A 25,676-nucleotide genomic window follows, 5' to 3' on the forward strand; every position below is an offset into this window, starting at 1 on the left:
AGACGTGCGCGGCAAGTCCGATCAAAATGCACAAAAGAACCCATTGCATGAGCAGCGCTCGCTAAATGAATCAATCTTCCAAGATTACACGAGCAATGTTTGGGGTCGCCGCCTGTCGTGTACAAAGTTGCTGTACTGTCTCCGCCGCATCGAATTAACCCAGAAACGATGGGACATGTGTTGGTGGCACTCCAATGTCTTTTCGGCTAATGCTTGTTATTACTGTTCTGAACAAGTGACTACGGAGATTCACAGGTGCACCAGAACCTCTGTGATCGATGTTAGTTTTTGGTAAGAAAAAGAAAAGGCAAAACAACTAGCCTGCTATGCACCTGGTAACCAAAGAATGAAAGAAAGAAACATGGAAGGGAAAATAGGAAAGAAGGAAGAAAGAGAGAAGAAAAAAAACAGAACAAAATGAGAAAACGATAGAAAAACGAAGAAAAACAAAAACTTGGAAGAAAAGAAAGAAAGAAAGAAAATAGAAAGAAGGAAAGAAAGAAAGAAAGAAAGAAAGAAGGAAAGAAAGAAAGAAAGAAAGAAAGAAAGAAAGAAAGAAAGAAAGAAAGAAAGAAAGAAAGAAAGAAAGAAAGAAAGAAAGAAAGAAAGGAAAGGAATATGTGCTTCGGTGTGCCCTGCCATTTCCGTATCTGAAAAAAAAATCCAGAACAATGTTGGAATCATCTAAGGCCTGAGAGTTAGTCTTGTTCTAGCCGAAGTGCAAGGACAGCAAAACCAAATCCTTTCTCGAGGACTTCGCGGTTGATTCGACGATGCTCGTGGCTAAGTTTTCCCACCATGTTGCAGCAGGGAGCCTCTCCACGCGAAGAAAATAAACGAGCACCGAAAAAGAAGAGAAGAATAAATGAACACCGCACGACATGGCGCTTGCTTTTCTGCCTGCCTAATTCTCTGGATTAGATGCGAGGGGCGTTTGTGCAGACAGCACTTCCATATAGACTCTTCAACTGTGCCAGCAAGGATTTTAGGCGCGCAACCTTACGCTTGCGATTCTAAACAGGGATTTCGCAGCAACGCATATTCCTGTTTTTCGCGGTTACCATACATGTGCGGGCTAGTCGAACATCAGCATCAATTGGTAAACCTTAGGGATGACATATCCCGCAGTGAAATTGCTTGAAGCATGAGTTCATGCTTCGTTTGTGCTTGGAGCTACCATAGTGCTTTACCTGCCGGCAAAGTGCAGGTACCACAGCGGTGCTTTTTGTGTCGGTCGTCCGTTTTGTAAGCGTCAGATCAATTGACATTGCACTCGCCCTGATATTGGGTAACAACAAGCATCAACGAGACCCTTCCAAACTTGTAAACCAACTGAGAGGGGTCAAAACAGTTACTGTTTAAAAATTTTCACCCGAATTCTCCAGTTGCGCATGTCTAACAAATACAGCGTCAAATTCACCATAATTAAACATTAGAAATGTGTGTGTGTGTGTTTGTGTGTGTGTGTGTGTGTGTGTGTGTGTGTGTGTGTGTGTGTGTGTGTGTGTGTGCGTGTGTGCGTGTGTGCGTGTGTGCGTGTGCTTCAGGTAGTATACAAGCTGCTTGAGCCGTAGTTTGCCGTAATTTGCAGCCGTAATTTTGCTGCGCAAGCAAAGACCTGAAAGTTTCTCTACAGTGGTTAACAGCACACCGTTAATAGCCCTACAGGTGGCTCGGTATAATCCACCTCATTATAGATAAACATCAAATTCTCACGCATACGAAATAAGTGTAATAGAATCATCAGTCATAATTAACGGTCACTAAAAAAACTAGGGCCTTCTCGAAAAGCCTTCTCACGTGACAGCTGCTCAGCAGCTTGCGACCTACTAATTAGTCGCCTAATGTGCATGGAAAATGAGCACGTGATTTGCGGGTAAGTGCCGTTCCGGGCTATTTTCCGGGTAATCCAAACGACTCTGGCGCTTTCACGCAACCTCGTTAACGTAAGCGTTAAAGACGTCCCATGCACATACTCAGGGCTTTATCATTTTAATAATCAGCGTGCTGCAGGGTTGAAGTAGCATTCCGGGTATTGCCCCTACAGCACCCCATCAAGCGGTAAACTTTTTGGTTTGTGCTTGCATTAGTCATGAGTGTTTGCAATTGTAGCTTTTTTTTTAATTTCCGCAGCAGACGAGCTTCCTGCCTCGTTTATGGATATCGCGCGATAGAGCACCTGGTTGCATCAGACGGCATTCAGAAGTTTGCCTAGAATGATTGAAGGTTTCTTTTTAAACTTGTACACACATTAGCAAATGTGGAGACAGCAAAATTGGGTAGGTTTAGGAGAAAGCGGGTACAAGAAAAAAAGAAAAACGAGCGCGATAGCAACAAATTAGAAGGTCATGCGCTGAGTGGCGAGCAGATCAAAACGTGCCCAGCGTGTCTAACGCACAAATAACGGACGATACGAACTAAGAAGTACAGATGAACGCGGATAAGCGTCTGAATCGTTACTCCACTGTATCTGAAAAGCGCGTTCTTTTCAAAAACGGACACTGTTCGGCGATTGCAGTGACCTTTGTGCGCCCGGCAACTGCAACAGGATCGTTCCGCTGAAGGCCAAAGGCCAGCCAAGACCTACAATCGTTCTCCCCACCACGAGATAAGGGCGCGCGAGTAGGCGCCTATACCTCCCTTTTCCGCAGGACAAAGTACGCGCGGGAAATGAGAGCGCGCGCCACCGCGTCGTGACGATGTGGCGACGCGCGCTCGATGCGCCTTCTTGCTGGTAATGTTAAAAACACGATGTTTCCTGCCCGAGATGCTCCTCACTAGCGGTAAGTAATAGATATAAATAGTTTACCGTTTGAGCATTGAAGGACGTGCTTTTGCGTGGCTCTGTGTTTGACGCCTTGCATTTACTTCTCAGAAGGTCCACGTTGGATTCCGCGCACCGGTGTCTCTTCCTAATTTTTTTTCTTTCTTGCGTTTTCATATATATAGATACGTATGCATATACGGTGAGTGGCGGCGACGCCCACGTCGACGCCGGTGGCAAAATCCTACCGAGCGTGTTCATATAATTGCAATTGCAATACCAAACGAAGAAGATTGGGGTTCTGGGCTGACGGACTCGCGAGTCGACTGACTGGGACTCACTGGGACTCACTCAGACTCAGAACGAGCCGTGAGTCTGAGTGTTAGTCTACTCTGGGTTAGTAATATTTTCATGAGCTTGAGTCCAATGAGCCCGGGTAAAAATTTCTTGAGTGTAAGTTCGAGTTAGTCCAGCTCAGGAATATCGCGGTGAGTCTGAGTCCGAGTGAGTCTAGCACATGATATATTTCTTGGGTGAGTCTGAGTGAGTTCTATCTTTACATTTGTATTTTTTTTCTGCATATAGTTTTTCGTCTTCTCATATTGTCTATCCTTTGCACGAAAAATGTAGGGTGTACGGTGGTGTAAAACGAGACGCGGGGCAAAACGCGACGTTTTGACTTTGCCGGCCTCGGTATCTAACACAAAAGCTAAAACTACTTTTTATTTCAGTGTATAGGTGCTGGTCATTGCCTACATTTTCATGTGTAAAAGTTGATGATAGCTCACAGCGTTAGCATGGGAAAAATTGTGCAACTGGTGCCAGCATATTCATGACCCGTCAAGGGGTGAAATTCTGCTCTCCCTAATTTTTGAATCCGTGCATGAAGCAACTCTTGCGCCAGTACAGTGACGTAAATATTTATTTGATTACTTTAGACTACGAGCTACATAACATCAAATGTTAAGTTAGTTTGGTTCCCGGAGACAAAGCGGAATTTTTTTTTTGCATTCAGGCATGCAAGAGGGACAAAACGCGACAAAAATGCTTCTAATTGCCTTAAGAGAGTGTCTTATTAAATGAACCGACAACTTGCACACATAGAATATTATACTTCTTTGTTTAGGAGTGTTCGGGCATACAATAAAACACAATTTAGAGCTTCATGTAAGCAAAACGACATGAAAAAGCACCGTCTGCCGTTCAGGACATGACTTTCTCCATTCGCGCTACATCGAGGTGTTTCCTTGTTCCCAAGCATGCTCTCAAGAGACGTATAAAATAAGGGCGGAATCTCCGAATCAAAACGTCTAAGAAAACATTTCGGGATTGAGTTTTAACGATGTTTATCCAACACCGTAATTAATAAGTGACAACTATGTTTGGGGTATAGTTCAGCGAGATAGAGTACCGGCACAATACTGCACGCGGAATAGCACAAAGGCCACCGACTTATGCAAGCTTACGTCGCGCTATGCATCATTTTCATTTTAAAAAGACTGCTCGTGATTAGTTAAAAAAATAAACAAATGACTTTAGCTACAATTAGCAAAGAGGAAACCGGTGGGGCGATTGCCTGCAAATTATGCAAGGCTAGATCCACCGGCTACCTAACACATCCTTAACCCTTAACCCTTAGCCGTAATTGAAAAAAGAACAAGCGCTATAAAATCCGCATTTGGCAAAGTTTTAAATTCATTGCCTCACAAAGCCCGGCGGACGAAGGTGAAAGCCATAAAACGCGCGAGCAGTTCTGCATCAAAAAGAGGAGAAGAATATACGTCAAAACATATCTATCGTCGTAATGTTGTAAATTATATGAGGTGCAATCGTTAAACAAAAGACAACACAAAAAATAGTGGCGTTGTTTGATCCGCACGGAGTGTCGGAGCCACACAATACCTCTTTCTGTCTAGAATCCATGCGTGGAGTTCAAGCGCTGGGCTCTTCAAGACTGCGTAAAGGCAGACAGAGTGAATTTCAAGTTCTTCTACACCAAACCTGAAGAAATGAATTTTTTTTCACACTGTCTCGTTTCACCCCGCAGGTTGGAGTAAAAGGAGACATCTGGAGCGTTTTTTATTTACTTATAAATTAATGTTTTGAATGATGGCAACATGACAACATTTAGATAGCAGATACCTTGTAACAAAATTAAAGTTTCTGCATTGTTTGTTCGTAAGCAGTGAAGAAAAAATAAGTATTCACTATTTAAAAACGTTTTTTGCATTAGGCCCCACCTTACCCTAATAAAGAAACTAACATCTGGAACGCATATGGATGAATGTATGAATTTTATTAGATCCTTCGGAACGCAATTTATCATGTTGTGGACTTATACCACGTCGGAACAGAGTGATTATAACAAATATTTAATATTATCCTCGAACTGACTAGTTAAGTACTCTTATGATTTATTTTACGGCAGGTCTGTCACTTCAGCTGAATCCATCAATTTGTGATTTACTTTCTTGACTACTTCAAAGTTTCATATAGCAAACGCAACTTTGTTTCTCGAAACTGCATAGAGATGAGTTGTTCTTCACCCACGCATCCTGTTGTCCGTCCTAACAAACTTTCTCATCGCATCCGCAAACTTTTTTTATTCGCATCAATGTGAGGCCCTTGCCCAAATGTTAAGCCTATCAATTTCAGTTGCCTCTCACACGTTGCATAGTACAGGTCACTGTAACTAATTCAGTTCGCGTCTTTCACCAGATTTCTTCCAAAATTAACGCGGAGTAAATCAAAGAAGCGCGAACAACCAGCTTATCACCGTCCAACTTTCAGCCGAGTAGCCTTACATCACAACATACGCTATAACCTTTTCTGTACACCCTTCTGTTCGTAGTTTTTTTTTATTTATTATGAAATATACAGCAGTGTTCACCCCTGACTTATAAGTATACTTTAGCCAAGAACGCTGGCTTTCTTTTTACATTTTTCGGTCTCCATGACAGATTCGGTCTAGATAGCAATCACGCTCCCTCGATCAGAGACCGACCAGGCCAATCGTAAGCCGTGTTTTATTTTAACTCGTTTTTCTAATTAAAGCGCCCAACCATTATCTTCAATCAGTCTGTTTAACTCTGCTTCACTTACCTTAACGTTATTTGGTGCTCTTAAAAGAGATGACAAACTTGTTTACTGATTGATTTGATTGATTGATTGATTGATTGATTGATTGATTGATTGATTGATTGATTGATTGATTGATTGATTGATTGATTGATTTGTGGGGTTTAACGTCCCAAAACCACCATATGAGACAAACTTGTTAACGTCCGCAAACGTTCCGACAAACACGCTCCCCGCTAAATCCCGGGGACGGCAATTTACATTATTGAACAGGCCTTATCGTATAACAGGAAGAGGCAGGCGCTTTTGCCAGCTTTCAGCTGTTGCCCGACCGACGCCGAAGTTCTGTATGGCCACGGGTTCTTGCGGAAGTGTTCGTTGGCGTGGCGGGCAGCTGGTGCCGCATCTTTGTCGCGATGCACCCGTAGTAAGAACTCGGGCACCAAGTGCGATAGAAAAAAAGAAAGAAAAAACCCGCAGTCTCTCGTAGTGAGCAGCACGTGTTCAATAATTTCGCAGAATTTTCTGGTGCGAAAGCAGTTCGCGAAGGCTCGCTCCCACGTGAGTAGATCTTTTCTGCTTAGGATTATGAATTGATAACTCTTTGCCATGACTTGGTGTCACTAGTTAGAGTTTGGGGCAGTATGCTTCGAGATGTTTCAGTATACGTTATGAAGTGTGCGTAAAAAAAACATGGCTAGAAAAAAAAGAAAGAAGGAAAAAAGAAAATAAATAAATAAAGGAAAGAAGTAAGAAAAAAGGAAGGAAGGAAAGAAATAAATAAATAAAGAAAGAAAGAAAGAAAGAAAGAAGAAACGAAAGAGAGAAATAAATAAATAAATAAATAAATAAAAGTAAATAAATGAATAAATAAATAAAGCATTTGGCGACAGTGCTTCGGCAACTCGGAAGTTTATTTTATGCAGTCACTATCAAAACTGAGCCTCTTTAGTAGACATGCCTTGACAGTTAATAATGAAGAAAAAAACATTTCTATTGAGTAGAAAACTGACAGTAAACAAAATACTAAATATTAAAAAAACATGCGCACTACGACCACATGCTGAATGTTAGTATAGTATATCACTCACTGGACGATGTAAGCCAATGATTACTTGGCTGCGATCGTTTCTGTAAGTTTTGTAGCATTAGGCACTTTGCTGACACACGTCTAGCATGATGCTCTCCTTGGTGTGAGGCCACCAGGCAAGCAGCCCATATATAGCTCGTTGAATTGTCTCTGTCACTTCACCACCTGTTACGGTATTTAGGATGGTGGTGCCTCAGCACCCTCGAAAGTTGCGCTGCGATACAGGTTTGGACTGTAAATGGTGAAATGTGCGGGTCGAAGCTAATTGCATTCGGCTCAACCTATTGCAAGTGGATGAGTTACAACCAAATAAGTCTTTGCTACGTTTTGTTACGCTGGCCAACACTCCAAGGAAGTACAAGTACGGGAATACCGGACTAATTAGACGGGAAATCGCCTTTGGTCGCATAGCTTGATAGGTAGAGCGTCGGACGCATTATTCAAAGGCTGTGGTGTGGGTTGGGATCTCACCAATCAAAAGGACACTTTTTTCATGCACTCCAATTCCCTTGCACTTGCGTCATAATTACTGTACTACAGTTGAAGACAACAATGAATGTCTCCTCCACTTTTTTTTTAATTTCGTTTGCCTAATTGTGCTTTGGGTTCAATTGGTTGTGTCTAACAAAGCACCTTGAAAAAAAAAAGTTCTTTAGTTCTTAACTGAATGTGATGAACTTCAGACTGCACCACGTTTTACAAGCACCACCTACTCTGAAGTGGCGTTGGCTTTCGGGCGTAGTGCTTGCCTTCAACTTTTGCAGACTACATAGATCCACCCGCGGTAAACAACACTTCTCTTCTTAATGCTCCTGTCTGTAAAGAGCTCTCAACACGCATAAACAGGGAACGACATCGGCCTTTCCATGCTATCACATTACACTCTTTTTTTCCCCTTTCTTTGAAGTAAACTATGGAATGCCGACAGCGACGGCATGCACTCTCGGCGCCATCCCTGTTCACCGAAACAGCGTCGTACACTATAGCTTCAGCTTCCAAGCTATATTATACGCTGCCTACCCCCCCCCCCCCTGTACTCCTCCTCCCGATTCACGTGCCTCATCGATATTCCAGAAGCAGTGCCGTCGGGCAGGGAACCTTTATGCGGAGCGAAAGGCTGTGCGTGCCTTGAAAAAGCGCCGCGTTCATATATACTCGTAGCGTCGTTCAATGGCCAACGCTGACAGGGCCGACGGCGTCAATATCAGATTGCCCCGCTACGCCCTCGTTGGCTGCGCTCTAAAAGGACGAAGAAGCGCAGATGATGCCGCGGCGGCTGCCATTCTCGGCCACCTTCTACTTCGACGAGCCAGACAAGAACTTCCCAAGATGTAACGCAAGAACGCACTCGAGATGGCACTGTTAATAGCGGCCGACAGTCTCCCTGCACTGTCCTAGCGGGATGGACGGCTATCGTGCAGTTAGCAGGGTCACAAGTGAGCGAAGGGAGGATCAGAAGTGTAAGGAAAGGGAAGAAAGCAGAAGAGGTAATGTCATTCGGCGGTTGCAAAGCTCTGATCTTCGATTTGAAGCTCTGAAGTGGCATTGCGCGCCTTTGCGAACTAAGGAACGACAAACCGATGACCACTCGAGAGCGCGCCGCAATGCTTCCGCGTTGACCAACGGCGAGATATGGCCGTCCTCTTTTTATAGAGTTCGCACTTTTCATCGCGGATTCTTTTCACTGGTAGGGCAGCCGACGTTTAATGAGAGTCATAAATCTTTTTCCCCTCAATTCACACTTCCCTTCGACCTCTTTTTGATACGTGCGAAGCCCGCGTTTTCGTTTCCACCGACCCTCTTAAATGGGTTTTCACCCCTCTCCCATCAGTATCCCCGTTTCGCCTTTTTTTTTCAGTTTGACCCACCTTTAAGGTTACAACGCTTTCCACTGAAAGGGGATATCTACTTGAAACCCTGTGTCCTATAAACGCCTGAGTCGCTTCGCGCCTAGATCGCGCGTCGCAAAGCGAGAAGAAATTCCTCGAGAGAGTGTCAAACACGAACATGAAGCCTGATAACCCGAGACAGCGGCGACTGTAGAAGGCGGTCTTGTTTGCTTCTTATTTTTGCTCTTTCGTATGGCACTATGATTGAACTTAAACGGCCGAAGCGTGGGACTCAGAACCACTTTTGTTCCCGGTGTGAAATGATTCGCAATAAGCGCCCATTCATTTAGCAGCGAAGCACTCAGTCGTATTCGGGGGGCGTTCTTTTCCTGCAAATCTCGTCCCAAAAAATCTGTAAAGAAAAACACACATTAGTTCGCGCAGCCTAAGGTGCTGAACGATCCGACGCTTTTACACTGCTTTAAAAACAATTTTTTTGTCAAGTTCAAGATAATTAATTGAATCGACGCTGACACTGCGACCTTTTTCTATACCTGCAGGAAAGACCTAGAGCACAATCGAACACCACGAAAAAAAAGGAAGAATTGAATAGAAATATAAAAAAGATAGAGAGGAAAAAGAAGGGAAACAAAAGAGAGAGGCACTGAATTCACTGCAGCGTGTAGAACTCCACCGCAACAAATGTTTCCGTTTACTGTCAGTTCGACGCTAAATATGAAATAGCTGCTCATCCAAGGATAAATACCCCTTACTTCATATTTTACGAGCACCTTTGTCTGTACGCTTCTTTTTACCCAGCAAAGCATCGCTGTTCCGTATGCACAATTTTTCCATTCGTGTCGTATTCGTAAAAGAGTGAAAGAGAAAGAGCTCTGGCTTTTGTCGGATCCGCACGGAGGTTGTTTACTCGGTTGCGTTGGCCCCTTGTTATGCGGGAGTTGGTACGAGACCTCACCTTTTACGAAACGGGACATTGGTGGCGATTCTGTTATGGTCAGGCGCGGCACAATGGCACGTTGTGAGGGACGGATGACAACTGTGTAATATACGACACAGCCGAGGCAGTGGCGATACCGCACGTTTCTTCTCCCTCTTTCTCTTTCTCTATATAATGTGGATTTTGGGCGCGCCTGTGTGTTCGACCCGTGCAACATCCCCGGGTATAGTTTATTCAATTATCTGTTGCTTCTGAACAAAACTGCAGTTCATTAAAATTTCTCAACATTGAATTAAGGGAAGCCTGCTTTGAAGGGGGATACGTTGCTGTGCAAATATTTTAGTTTCAGTTGATTATTTGACCCTTCTTCTTCATTTAACCGTATGATCTTTGTGATTGATCTCATAGGTGCCCATGGCATTGAAAAAAAAGGGTCGATTGTGACTTTTTTTCTCGCTCCATTCCCAATGGAAAGCTTTTACTCTTCGGGAGCGTGTTGATATATTAGGAAAACAAGGTGTAAGTACTCAAAATTTAAGTGTCATTAAAAAAAACTAAAGGACAACTTTGGAAAACAGTTTAACAGTGCGACATAGAAAAGCTAGCAGTAAGAATTCAAAACACAGAATTTATTTTGAGATTTGTGTGGAGCTTCGACAGATTTAGCAGTGATGAAAAAAATAGCCAGTTTAACTTAGATTCGCTCACATTCTGGCCCATCAATTGAGAAAACAGGGTGGAAGTAAATGAAAAAGGTTGTGAATAAACATGACTGTACATGAATTTACATGTCATTGTAATGCATAAAGCACACGATAATAAATTATCGTATGCAATACCAGATAAGGTATGGCTTGATGAGTCAGCATAATAGTCAATCGAGGTGAAGCCGACACCCAATGTGGCCTGAACAACCAAAGACATTCGACACAATTGTGTTTCGTGGAAACTCGGGCAGCACAGGTCTCACTCCAGCTTGAACAAGTATGTGTAAATTAGCATGTAATTATAACTAAGGCGAGTGTGTGATTTCCACTATGAAAATAAAGGATAAGCCAAAAGAATTTGAAATATATCTGGAACAAAAGGACGAGTTTTATTTGCACTTGGCTGCAATTTACATATTCAATCGCACGTTAATCATGGAAATTATGTCATTATACAAGCTTTCTGTGGATTCAAACTGACCTCAATGAATTTTAAACAGCCCATTTCCAAAGACAACAGGAAAATAAAGGTTTTATTCAAAGTATAAGAAATTTGACGAAAATGTTCGAAAAATAAAAAATGTAAAAAACAAACAAACAAAGTGCAGTGTCTATAAATATGGACTTAGAGAATGTTCACAAAGTTACGTTTTGCATTGTTCTTTTTTTAACATTAATGTGGGCACAGTTGCCAATATGTGTGATTCGCAATACGTTTTTTTTTATTTAAGCGAACAATAAGCAAAAAATATGATCTAGCTTAAAACAGCAAAAGAAGAAAACGAAGCAAAACAGTGAACACAAAACATTCGTCGACTCCAGCAGATCAGTTTAAAAAAAAAGAGCGTACTGACACATAGATCACATAAATCTCGAGCTAAATTACAGCATGCGGCGACTCGCAAATGTTCAAATATAGGACGTAGTAAGTTCACTTTACTTGCAGCTAATTGAAGTACGTTATACAAGTCAATGTACACATTCTGACATCACAAGTTGCTGCATCACTACTGTCGCTGCTTCTGCTAAATATCTTTTGGCTTTAGGCAAGAGCGTGAACCACTTTCGCACAGAGCTGTTTTGCATAGGAAACATCTCGTGTTGGCTGTGCCTGCATGTGATTTCTGCAGAGCTGTTTCAAGTGAACTGCTCACCATTCCTCTAAACGGTGTATTGTATGTTATGATCGAATAGAACGTAGTTGCAACTGTCGTCTTAAAACTAAATATTTCTCTACAGTCGTAGTAACTAGCACGTGGCTCTGTCTATCGTTTTGCTTGTTTACTTGCTCGCCCATCTGCTTTAATTTTGCTACCACGTTTTTCATTTTGATGCAGCGTTCCTATATTCATATCGAATAATTGTTTTCCCGAATATCTAAAATTAACAAGTTTTTATACAAGCAGGAACTACAGGACCTATTCTAACATTTCATACATCCGAGAACAATTAAGCATTACGCCAAACAATAAGCTGACATATAAAAGGTCGATCAGTCTTTTGACTATGGGACCCCTTCGTGTATATCACGCACTTGTAACTTCACTCAACTTTTATTAATAAATTCTGATTATGATTCTGATCAGAACGAGTTTCAGCTTCTACACAGAAGCGTTGTCCCGGACCTTGCAGAGTCGTGCACAGTGACACACATGAGGACAAAAGTACGGAGGTGGGTGAGCACGGCCTTCTATATACAGTCTTTAGAACGTCTACCTTCGGTTCCATTTTTCGCGTTGTGCTCGTTTTGCCAAGTGCTGTCGTCGCACCCACACCTTCACCCGAACTCTTCACTCGGAGCTCACATATATACGTGCGTAAGCAGAAACGCAACCAAATGCGTTTTTGCTCCACGTTCTCCCGTTATCTTTCAGCGATACGAAGTTTGTTCTCTCATCAATCGAAAAGTCATCGAGTCATCGATTCTCGTGGTGACTTATATTAGATCGGTACAGCTATCACCACAGGGCAATCCCTCTGGCTAAGGGGAAACCTCTGTTTACCTTACCTTGGGATGTGGCACACAAAGCCACCTTTACATCGACTTGACCTAGTCGGCAACCGCAGCTATACGGTCTACTGAAAGAGTATATTTGATTCTGAACACAGGGCAACGCACCAACGAACAAAAAAAATGAAATAAAGCACTGAGAATTTTTTTTGTTGACACACGCGGCCGAAGTTCGGCAACACCGCGACCACAGTTTCTCACAGATCGGACGTGCCGCATCACCGCATCTCAAAGAGTGTGGAACCAGCCTCGCACTAAGGGAGTCTCGAAGAAAGCTGTTTTGGCCGATGCCCTCGAAAAGGAAGTTGTTTTTGAAAGCGCTCGTTTCCTGTTACTTCGCGTTTTCAGTTCATGCCTTCACGGGAAAACTTTCATTACACACAACTAAAGCCTTTCGGCACCGAGGCTTTGTGGCTAATCAGGCTGGCCTGTCGACTTAATGAACTGCTTTTGTTGACCACCAACACGGCAGCGTTTTCTTCGCTTTTCTCTCAATTCGGACTTCCTTGAAGAAAGTTCGCGCTAGTGTCAGCGTCGGTCGCCCTCGCCGTTGATGGTATTTAACATTGAGAGCTTGCACCCTTTTTACGGCTCATTGCACACTACCAAACGCGTAAGCATGGCACTTCTAGCTTGTTTTTAGCATTTGCGCTTTGAATAATCTATAGTTCGCGAGAGAAACAAACATGCCTTGTTGAAGTCATTTAAAAAAGCCACAGTTATATGTTGTGATTTCTCTGTCATATGCTTTTAACTAAAATGAAACACACACGCTGCGCAGTCAACGATGCGACGGTGAACAAGCATGTACGCCGGAATCGTCACTTTGCAATGAAAGATGTTATTTTGTTATCTCATTTCTTCGTTTGCTTCAGTTCGCCTTCTTAATGTGCCTGGGATCATAACCTCTGCTTTGATAGCCAAATACGCCACGCCATAGTTTATTGACCTTGTCACGCAATCATACACAAAATGAACAAAAAGAAAAGGCAGGAAATAAAGAATGAAGGAAGCTAGCGCTTCTTTTTTTTTCGAAGACAATGTGTCTTGTAAGTGAGAGCTGCGCTACGCGTCTAAGAGTGCGGCCATTTACGAAGGTTTCCGCGAAGCGACCATAAAGCTGTCCCGAAATGTCGTGGTCTTTATGAAATACCGAGGGCTGCAGAGAGTATACAAGTACAAAACAGAACATTAAGCGGCTTTTTACAGCACACGACAACATTAAACTGGCCAGTAGTAAGTGATGAATGTCCGCATTTCGGGTAAGAGCTGAGCAGTGACTCGAGCCACTCAAGCAAAGGAAAATAAGAAGAGAGAGAAATAATAAAGTGAGGGAAAATAAAAATGAGCACACAACCTCTAGGATAGGCCGAGATTGAATAGTGGCAATGCTGCTCCCATAACAGTGGCTTGCTGATAATAACCAACAATAGCAATAAGTCAGGCATCTTTGAGACATTACCCATCAGTGGCGCGACTGAGGGGGGAGTGAGAGGCTTTAACCCCTCTCCGTAAGTTTTCACTTTCGCAAGAATACAAGCAAGCAAGCAAGCAAGCAAGCGCACGCGCACTCACACACACACACACACACACACACGCGCGCACACACACACACACACACACACACACACACACACACACACACACACACACACACACACACACACACACACACACACACACACACACACACACACACAAGACATGCGCATATAACTTATAGCCTTCCAAATATTTATTTAGAATGCGCAGCGGTGACTTCGAACTCGCTCTCTGGATTCGGTGCCGACCGGTTGTGCCGCCGCGATCTCCAACGACAGCGCAGCTGTGGCCTACTGGGCTCCTGCTATGCCATCTCGTGACGCCGACAAGAGCTCTCGCTGAGTGATGCCCCGTCCTCGGACTCCTGCGACTGTGTCCATCTTTCTTATCTCCTCTTTACTTCCGTCGTTTTCTGTCGTTCGCTGTGCCTGCGCCTCACTCTCTCCTTCCTCTCCCTATCTATTTACCTTTAATTCATATCCTTTAAATCCCTCCTTACTCCAATTCCTCCTGAGCTACTGTTGAGTTGTCGCACTTTGATGCAGGCAGTTATGGGGCTCACTTTTCTCACCTTCTCTCCTGAATAATCACATAAGAAAAAGCGGTGACATTTCCGAATGTCAGTGCTATATGATAGAAAGAAGCTACGAAAAATTGTTTTGTGGGCATGGGAAGGAAGTGGAGATAAAAGTAGACGCGCGAAAAACAAAGCAAATCAAATGAACAAGTGCACAGCGGGAGTACTATAGCCTTTTCAATGAACCACTACCGCGCAAAAGGTCTAATACTTCTTCGTTGATTGATTTTCAGTGACAGGATTATTTACGTCGGCATTCAAGCACTGACTTGTCCGTCAAGGTTCTGTCGTCAGGGTGCGCCAACAAGAGTCAATGGCAATTTGTGTGCTGTGGCGATCGCTGCCGCAGTGGTTGCAAGCAGCACGTAGCCCATGCCGATTCGGAACGGAAGGCATGGAAGACAGTTCTCTGGTGGACAGTGTTTGTTGAAAACGACGCCAAGCCATGGTCGGCAAATCGCCGTCTGTGGCTTGGCATCCATGGCCTCCATCCGCATTTGAGAGAATCTGGATGGACGCCGATGTCGACGAGACGGGTCCACTCTCTACATTCTTATATACGCGATGCAAACTTCGTGTTTCATAAGGAGTCCATCTCTTCATTATCTGCCTCATACTACGATGATGCAAAGAGAAAACTGCCCCTTGCACACGCTATATACTTAAAGATGCAGGTGACTGTACATACATAAAGTACTGTTCATTCTCACTTCGAAAACCTTTTCTGGCTATATCTTTACGGCGCGGCACAAGCGAGGATTAGCCATCATTTAGCAAACGTTAGTGTGCCTACTCCAGCCGACGCTAGAGTTTCGATTCGGTCGGCGTCAGCTAATAAAAACCGGTGCTATCCACGGCTTGTGGGATCTTAGTACGTTAGTTCACGCCATGTTGCTTTGTGAGGCACTCGGCTGGACTTTTTCTATAGGGATGCGCCCATATTTTTGCATAAAAGTGGAGCACCGTACCATGTTAGAGAATGTGGGCGGGAGTTGCCACGAAAACATGAAAGTTTCGAAAAACAGACGCCATCGAAGGCCGCGAAATGTCGCGCACTTTTGATAGTTCACCTGCCAAGCCCTCGGCGCGTTACCCTTTCCAGTTAAAAGCCCGGGGCCAAAGGGCTGCCGCGTTTGGAGCAAACCCCGGAAGCAGCGGAGAGGCGCGCGCCCATCCCGAGGATTCCGCGGCGTGTCACGTGGCGCCACCACACGGCTGACTTGGTCGGGAAAGATGGAAGAGGCGACGGGATGAGCTTCCCGAGCCTCCCCTCATCCCTTCTCCCCATCTCTCCCCACGCGCCTCCTCTGGCGGAACCTCGAGGAGAGCCGTTTCAAACAAGCCACCAACAAACCGGGAGCGTCGGCGCGGACGCGATCTCGCGCTTTCAGTGACGCGGGCGATTGCGTGCGGGAGGTAACAGTGCTCCACAATCTCGTTCATAACCACTTTGGCAATGAGTGCTTATAAAAACTACGTTAATTTCCCGCTAGCTGACGCCTATCAGGAGGGCCTGACGGCCCTATTTAGCCACTGGGAGAGTCGCCAGGAACAGCGTTCGTTGAAATGTGAGTTTTAATACCTGTATTTCGTCCCCCCCCCCGCCCACACACACTTTTGTTTGTTCCTGCTTTCTTGATTTCTTCTTTTGCTCTCTTGCTTGCTTCTTTCTGTAAGTCTTTCACAAATATCTATTGCTACCTTTCACAAAGTTTCACCAGATGAGATTGTGCTAGTCTAACAGTGTTCACTTCCTCTTCCACGAGTTTTTCGTGGCTTAAGTTCGCAATATCTTCCGTGATTGTCAAAATGTACACGCAAAACCTCACTACATGTCAAGTTGTCGCTGAGAGTTTTATGACATAATATATTTAAATAAATAGATGGTTTCATCATTATCATCATCGTCATCGTCGTAGTCGAGAGAGAGAAAACAAAACACGTAAGTTCAAATTGTTAGTTCTGGATAATTGACGATTCTGAAATGATGTGCTGTAGCTTTGAATTATCCGAGTTCTTCCCGTTTACTTATGAACGAACACTGCTGTAACGTTTCACTGTAACCAAGCGTTGGGGGCTGTGCAACGGCAGGAGGATGAAGTCTCGACTGGTTTAACAGGATAGCCGGTAATAGCAAACGCTTATCTCCATACACGGCAGCAGCTCAAAGGCACCATCATAGCGATTGCAGTCATAACCGCAATGTTTATACACACTGCAATTCGTTCAAGCTCAGAAGTTTGTCAACTCCGCAAATTAATGGCATGCATAATCTGTCTTTGTGAAGTCCTGTCCCGTGCTTCATGGTGTGGTAAAAAGTGTAAAACATGCCAGAAAGCGTGAAACCAACCAGAACGGCAAAATCCTAAATTCGAAAAGCAACAAAGTGACTAGAGCTTCCTCCAGTGTCAATATATGTCTTAACAGTTGAGGAAGCGAAAACGGAAGTGTAGTTCCGGGTAGGACTTGTGTCTACTGATGAACACAGGTGGGCGCCCGCAAAGTTTGCAGGTGCATCGGGCGCTGCGTAAATCATGTCGTGGTTCAACCGATTACTTGCGCGCTGCTCTGAAACGTGAGCACCAAGAGATACACGTGAAAAGCAAGGTCATATACATGGGCGCCTTTTCAGAGCCGACATTTTTTAGTGCCCTGAAACCGATTCCAGCTCAAAGGTGAGAGAGAGGCTTTCTCTGTCGTCATCACTACCCATCGAAAAGGCGGCATCTCGTCCTCGTCAGGTATTCATGAAACACGTGGGCAATGTGAGCGCTAAACGCTGAGCCTGTCGAGATATCACACTTTTCGGGTACCATGCACTGTGATCTCTGCATGCGCCGTTGAAAACCGGAAAATGGAGTGGAGTCAGTTGGCCGTGCGCGATTTGTCTGTGTTGAAATGATGTTGCAGTGTTGAATTGTATATTTTTTGTAGATACATCTCTTTTCTTATGTGTAGCATGCGGTCTCTAATGGTATATTTTTGTCTATATGCGAAGTGTAACATTCTGGGTAATGTATCATCGGTGTAATTTTTCTTCAGAACTGTAATTAGGTTTCCTCGTGGCATTTCTGCACGCTTCCTTTTTGAACAAATGTATCTCACCACATGCCTGCGATGTTCTATACCCGCTCCCTGTATGGATCTGCAGAATACTTACCATGAATAAATAGATAAATAAATAAATTACTAGTTATGAAGAAGATCAGCACCGTTCAGAAAGGCAGGGGTACACATTCCCAGTCAGAAAAGACGACGACGTTCGGTGTTGGTGCAACGCATATCTTAACATGTCCACATAATTATATACGTATAAAATCAGATTATTGCTCTATTCTAAGAATAAATTTGTTTATGTAAATATTTGTATGCATTACATTAAGCACCAGACTTGCCTATAAGCTATCGGTAATCTTTCTGTTATACCTCCGTTATTCTAAATCTGAACAGTAAATTTTAAAACCACTCGATTCTTGGCCAATCCCCCACAGTGGGTATGCGCCACTAACAATAGGAGAACAACAACAACAACAGCATTGCTTGCGCCTGCTCGGCTGTCCCGCCCTGACCTGTCGTGATGTTCTACACAGTTCATTAAAAATGTTTTACACCGAAACGCCTGATATGGCGATAAATAAATAAATAAATGAATAAATAAATAAATAAATAACGGGCATAGAACTGTATGGCAAGAGAGTGTACGTGATTATTCACAAGTGATGTCCCTCTTTACGACCAATTGAGAGGTTTTCTGTTGATGACATCACGGGAAGAGATTGCTGGCGTCACGTATTGTTCCCAGAAAAAAAAGGGGGGGGGGGGAAACGCCAAGAAAGAATAACGCGTCCTTTATTCATGTTTTCAGTAGTTGTTCAGGAGCTTTTAAATGTGATAATTAGGATTCAAACAATAAATGTGCTAAAAATTTGTACGAGCGCTGATGCACACAACTTGTGCATCTGTATATAAAGAAAATACCGGCCGAGTGGTTATGCCAATTTAAAAAAATGCCAGATGATGAACGTAAGTAGATGCGCACATCAAGTAAAATTGCGCAACAACGACAAGTTTTGTCTCGCTCATGTGTCAAAGCACTCCTGAAGATCTCAAGTGTATCTATCACAACTATTGCAAAGGAATATTCTATCACGATTTGTCGTCGGCTGGGGAGATGATATTTTTTTTTTCCTTATGCCTTTTCGACGAGACCACCTTCTACCTTTATTCTGACTTCCATGTTTATAGCATGTGCAAATTTTCAATAAAATAGTGCTACATCTCACTGAATGAACCATGATCATACGTCAAATCTCAATAACAAGCCCTGAAAAATTCGTTCTTTTTTGAAAACTGAGTAAATTGTTTCAATGTCTTTGTGCTTTGTAGAGGTGTCACTTGTAATGCCTATACGTTTGTTAAAGTTTAAAGTGTGCAAGCCTTTCAATATAAGTATATATATATAAGGGAAAGAAGTGTATACCTAAGGGCTCGTTTTTCTGTGTTTTCGACACAATAATAATGAGATCTAACAGACAGTAATGTCAAGGAATGTACAGTGGAAGTTATTAGAACCAATGGAATGTAAATAAGAAGAAAGAAAAGTGGGTGAAAAAATAACCAGCCGTGAGCAGGAATATATATATATATATATATATATATATATATATATATATATATATATATATATATATATATATATATATATATATATATATATATATATATATATATATATATATATATATGTGTGTGTGTGTGTGTGTGTGTGTGTGTGTGTGTGTGTGTGTGTGTGTGTGTGTGTGTGTGTGTGTGTGTGTGTGTGTGCGAGAATTTGGAAAGCAGCGGAGCTCGTGATTTTGCTTTAGGATACTACATATGGCTGGGTTAGCACGGCCAATTATTTCTTAGAATTTATTAGTTACTGATCTATTTAATAATTATTTATTCAAAGGCTCTCGATTGGCTATCACAGCAAATTGGTCCTGCATTTTTTGAGTCATGATACGCACGTGTGGTGTTACGTTCTCTGCAAATACTTGATTTTTCCCAAACAAATTTATACTTGTTGGATCAGCCGTTGTCCCGTCGTCTTCAATCATGTTTTGTCCGTTTGTGCGCTACACAACAATGGCTAGTGAGGCAACTCCAGCTCTACTATTATAGGAACTAGAGGGTATTAAATACGATGTATTAGGGCTCAGTGAGGTTAGGAGGACAGATGAGGCATATACAGTGCTACAGATTGGGCACGTCCTTTGCTATCGGGGCTTGGCTGACAGAAGAGAACTGGGAGCGGGGTTCCTTATCCACAGAAACATAGCTGGCAACATAGAGGAATACTATAGCATTAATCAAAGGGTGGTAGGTATTGTAATTAAACTGAATAAAAGATACAAGATGAAGGTAGTACAGGCCTACGCGCCTACATCCAGTCATGATGACGCTTCAGTTGAAAGCTTCTATGAAGACGTGGAATCGGCAATGAGTAAGGTAAAAACACAGTATACTATAGTGATGGGCGACTTCAATGCAAAGGTAGGGAGGAAGCAGGCTGGAGACCAGGCAGTAGAAGATTATGGCATCGGTGCTAGAAACGCCAGAGGAGAGCTACTAGTAGAATTCGCAGAACGCAATAATTTACGGATTTTGAATACCTTCTACCAAAAACGAGGAAACCGCGAGTGGACATGGAGGAGCCCTAATGGCGAAAATAAGAACGAAATAGACTTTATAATGAGTGCACACCCAGGCATCGTGAAGGATGTGGAAGTGGTTGGCAAGGTACGATGCAGTTACCATAGAATGGTATGGTCTCGAATTCGCCTAGACTTGAAGAAGGAACGACAGAAACTGATACGCAAGAAGCCAATCAATGAGCTAGCACTGAGAGGGAAAGTACAGGAATTCAGAGCCTCGCTTCGGAACAGGTACTCGGCTCTTATCGAAAAATCCAGCCTTAGCGTTGACGCAATGAATGATAATCTGACGAGCATCATTACGGAGTGTGCAGTGGAAGTGGGAGGTACAGTAGGTAGACTGTACACTGGCAAGCTGTCCTGGGAAACGAATAATCTCATTAAGAAGTGTCAAAGCATGAAAGCCTCAAATACGACAGACAAAATAGAGTTGGTAGAACTCTCGAAGTTGATTAATAAGCGTAAGGTATGCGATGAGGGAAGGTATAACACGGAGAAAATCGAACACGCTCTGAACAACGGAGAAAGCGTAAAAAGCAGTGGAGAGAAAACTTGGGATATAAGCAAAAATCGGATGTATGCACTAAGGGACAAGGAAGACAAAATAACTACAAATATGGATAGAATAGTTAAATTAGTGGAGCTGTTTTACAAATATCTGTACAGTAGCCAGCACAACCACGACCATAATATAATAACTAGCAGTAACCTAGATGACACCCCACCAGTAATGATAGAAGAAGTCAGAAAAGCTTTGGAGAGCATGCAAAGAGGCAAAGCTGCTAGTGAGGATCAGGTAACATCAGATCTGCTGAAAGATGGAGGACAGATTGTGTTAGAAAAACTAGCCACCCTGTTTACGAGGTGTCTCCTGACGGGAAGAGTACCAGAATATTGGAAGAATCCTAACATCATCCTAGTACATAAGGAAGGATATCACAAGGACTTGAAGAATTACAGGCCGATCAGCTTGCTCTCCGTAGTGTACAAGCTATTTACAAAAGTAGTTGCTAACAAAATTAAGACAATGTTAGAATTCAACCAACCAAAGCAACAAGCAGTATTTCGAACAGGTTACTCAACAATCGACCGCATTCATACTATCAATCAGGTAATAGACAAATGCTCCGAATATAGCCAACCACTATACATAGCCTTCATAGATTACGTGAAGGCGTTTGATTCAGTAGAAATATCAGCAGTGATGCAGACACTGCGGAATCGGGGTGTCGACGAAGCATATATAAAGATCCTGAAAGAAATCCACAGTAAGTCAGCTGCCACCATTGTGCTCTATAAAGAAAGTGACAGAATGCCAATCAAGAAGGGTGTACGGCAGGGGGATACAATCTCCCCAATGCTATTTACCGTGTGCTTACAGGAAGTTTTCAAAGGCCTAGAATAGGAAAAGTTAGGGATAAGAGTTAATGGAGAGTACCTTAGTAATCTGCGCTTCGCCGATGACCTTGCATTTCTGAGACTCTCAGGGGACGAATCGCAACTTATGATTACGGATTTAGACAAATTGGAGAGCAAAAAGGTACGTCCTAAAATTAATCTGCAGAAAACGAAAGTGATGTACAACAACCTCGGAAGAGAACAGTGCTTCAAGATAGGTATTAGTGCACTTGAAGTTGTAAAAAACTACGTCTACTTAGGACAGGCGATAACCGTGAAGCCGAACTACGAGATTGAAATAGCTAGAAGAATAAGAATGGAGTGGAGCACATTTGGCAAGCACTCTCAAACTATGACAGGTAATTTGCCACTATCCCTCAGGAGGAAGGTATATAACAGCTGTATCTTGCCGGTACTTATCTACGGAGCAGAAACCTGGAGACTTACAACGAGGGTTCAGCTTAAATTGAGGACGACGCAGCGAGCAATGGAAAGAAAAATGGTAGGTGTAACCTTAAGAGACAAGAAGAGAGCAGAGTGGATTAGGGAACAAACCGGGGTTAATGATATCTCAGTTGAAATCAAGAAGAGGAAATGGACATGGGCCGGGCATGTAACGCGTACCACAGCATAACCACTGGTCATTAAGCGTAACTAACTGTTTACCTGGAGAAGGCAAGCGGGTTAAAGGGATATAGAAGGTTAGGTGAGCAGATGAGATTAAGAAGTTTGCGGGTACAAATTGGCAGCAGCGAGCATAGTACCGAGTTGACGGGTGGGACACGAGAGTAGCCTTTGTCCTGCAGTGGACGTAGTCAGGATGATGATGATAGTGATGATGATGATGATGATGATGATGCTGATGATGATATTGATAATGAAGGTCTGAAAGTCATGCAAAAATACCAAGAAATTCTTAATCATTTGTCAGTAACCGACTAGCTATTGATTGGTCATCTAACGGTGGTCACTTGGTTTTACCCTACATCTGGGCCTACCGATTAGCTTCTTGTTGGTTATCAATGGGCTATTGACTGGTTACCAATTATCCGGAGTGGATGGCTATGCTAGGTGCTGCTTGAAGCGTATCTACCATAATTGGGGGGGAGGAGGACTAATTTGAATAAAAACACAGGAAAATGGTTTTCTCGTTGGCGGGAGGCGACGACGATTAGTCGACATATCCGCCATATTCGGGCCAACCTTTTGCGACTAATTGAAGGAATAAAACTTCGTGTAAAGAGTTCCGCTGTTAAAAAAAGTTTAAATTCCGTGATGGCAAATGGAAGAGTATTCGGTTCGCAGATATGGGTGATAGAGATGTCACCAAGTTTTGTCGCACCTCTTTTTTTCGTTCGCTTTTTTTAAATTCCAATGAGCTCTCTCTGGACTTTTATCAGAGTGCGAAGATATATGTATATTTTCAACAACTCTATTTATATTTATATTTTGTAATCTTAGATGCCCAGAGTCCAACAAAAACTCAAAGTAAGATCACGTGCCACACTGTGACAAATGGTTTGAGCGCTGCACACTCGCATTTTCACCTCGAGGATGAATGATCGGGACGTCAAGAACAAACCGTTTTCTATGACTGAAAGATTTGCTTTGTCACATTGTATCTACGTTCCGAAAAATCTTCTGACATTGATTTTTGTTGACTCGGTTAAGATAGATTTCATCGAAAAATCGGCGTTTGTCATTCGATGAACAAAGCCGCTGAAGTTTTTGGCACTTACACAACTTGACAGCCTGTTATTCAAGAACCGTCGTTTTTGTTCTCCTGTCTCTCCCTCTCTCAGTTTAAGTAAGAAGCCGAAATCCTTGATGCTTCCAGAACTCAACCTTCACGAAGTTAATTGCATTCCATCAATAAGCTGAAAAAAAGACAATAGGAGAATGCTGAGTCTATCATCAAGCATTCTTTGGAGGCTTTGTTCTCACTGTTCTCTTTCGTACTTGCCCTTCGATATGAAGACTCACTCTATTGTTCTGAGTGTACTATTTCGGCACACGCAAATTTGTGTTTTGAAGGCTCAGACTTTGTGCCTCCTTTCCTTTTTACCCGCCCTCCTCTCAGCTTTCTATTTTCATTTTCCTTTCTCATTCAGCATAGGGTAGACAACCGGAGATGTTTCTGGGTAACGTTCCTGCTCTCTGCCAATCTATTTCCTTCCTCCCTTTTTTCATTTCTTTATTTCATACTACACTAATGGAAAAATGCCGCATTTAGAGACATTTTGTCATGTAATTGTGTTTAGATGTGTTTTTTTATTTCTTTCCTTTTACCTCTCCCTTTTCTTCCTTCCTACTTTCTTTTGCTCTATGTCTCCCCTGATCGAAGGGGGAGGAGGCGTTGTGCCTTTATAGGTGGCAGTTGTCAGCCTGTTTCCTCCCTATTTCCTCTTTAGTCTTTGCGTTTTCTGTGTATACAATCCAAATTATAATAATTTCAGAGGTGTGTACGACCCCTACTGACTACTGTGTTGTCATTGTTGTTGTTGTTGTTGTTGTTGTTGTTGTTGTTGTTGTTGTTGTTGTTGTTGTTGTTGTTGTTGTTGTCGTTGTTGTTGTTGTTGTTGTTGTTGTTGTTGTTGTTGTTGTTGTTGTTGTTGTTGTTGTTGTTGTTGTTGTTGTTGTTGTTGTTGTTGTTGTTGTTGTTGTTGTTGTTGTTGTTGTTGTCGTCGTCGTCGTCGTCGTCGTCGTCGTCGTCGTTGTCTCGTCATCATCACCTGGCGAGCAATAGTTCTCGTGCCAGCGTACATAGATTTTTCACATGTCTACTACCTGCAATGACCGATCGACTGATGGGAAACATGCTAGGACTCTTGTAGTCCCCTCTCTACATGCTTAGGCAACGACAACAGATATCGCCTATCTTGACCATTATTGCTGAAACGTTGTTCGCTACAGTAGTTCGTATAGTTGACGCCGAGCAATAGTTACAATGAGCAAGTCACAAACGAAAACAACCAATTCACTTCAAGGATCGCTCACTTATTAAAAGCTTTGTGGAATTGACCATTAACCAGCGTACAAGACCAGTGTCAGGACGCCGTAATTTTTTGTGGTATCTTCAAGCGTTTTGGGGTAATTTGTCCTTGCAGAAAAGAAAAAAAAACTCGCACCGAAAGGTCTATTTGGTCTGATCTCGAAAATTTAATCTGGAGAATTTAATAAAGTGCTTCTCAAACTGAATGACTTCATCCGCAGAACATCTTTCTCTCGAAATTTACTGCCGCCATGGGCCATGCGCGATCGAACATACCCGCTCCTCCCTGCTGCTTTGAAGTCGCCCTCTCCTCGCCTTTGTCCCATTGCTGCTTTCAACAAAGTTTTTACCACCACTACCAGTAATTCAATGGCTTCGCGCAAACGATCGTTCCTGCGTTAGACTGCGTACGGGGGCATTTGCGTCATCATCCCTCAATAGGGTTTTTTTTGTTTCTGCTGACGTCAACCAGAGGGTGTTTTCATAAAAAAAAAGAAAAGCTGCGACTCACCAAGTTGGGCTTCGGTAAACACAGAAGGAGCGTTTCCTTGCTGCCCCCGTTTTTGCAAGGTGGAAAAAGGGTTCAGAACATCTTAACAAAGAATGAGTTCAGATTAGAGTATAGCTATTATAAATGGTCTACGAGAACACTTTAAAGAAAGTTATGGTCAATCTGAATTGCATAACTGACTCAGAACAACAGTATTTACAATAATATATTTCGGGGTGGAAGCCCCAAAGAGGAAAGCAAAGTCAGGAAGGCTAACCATGTCTCATCCAGTTGCCTACCCTACGTGGAGAGAGGAAGAAAGGGATGCAAAGATGAGGGAAACAAATAAGGAAAAGAGACAAAAGCACGATACGATCACGAAACAGATCATGAAAAATCATGAAAGTGATGAGTTCCAGAAAATTCTCCCACCTGGGGTTATTTAACCTGAACATAGCTCTGACGATGCAGGTCTCAAGCATTTTGCCGTAGCAGAATGCAGGAACCGCGACTTTCAAAAAAAAACGAGAAGAAAATAAGTAAC

This window comes from Rhipicephalus microplus, chromosome 1, assembly GCF_043290135.1.
Source record: "Rhipicephalus microplus isolate Deutch F79 chromosome 1, USDA_Rmic, whole genome shotgun sequence".
NCBI lineage: Eukaryota > Metazoa > Arthropoda > Arachnida > Ixodida > Ixodidae > Rhipicephalus > Rhipicephalus microplus.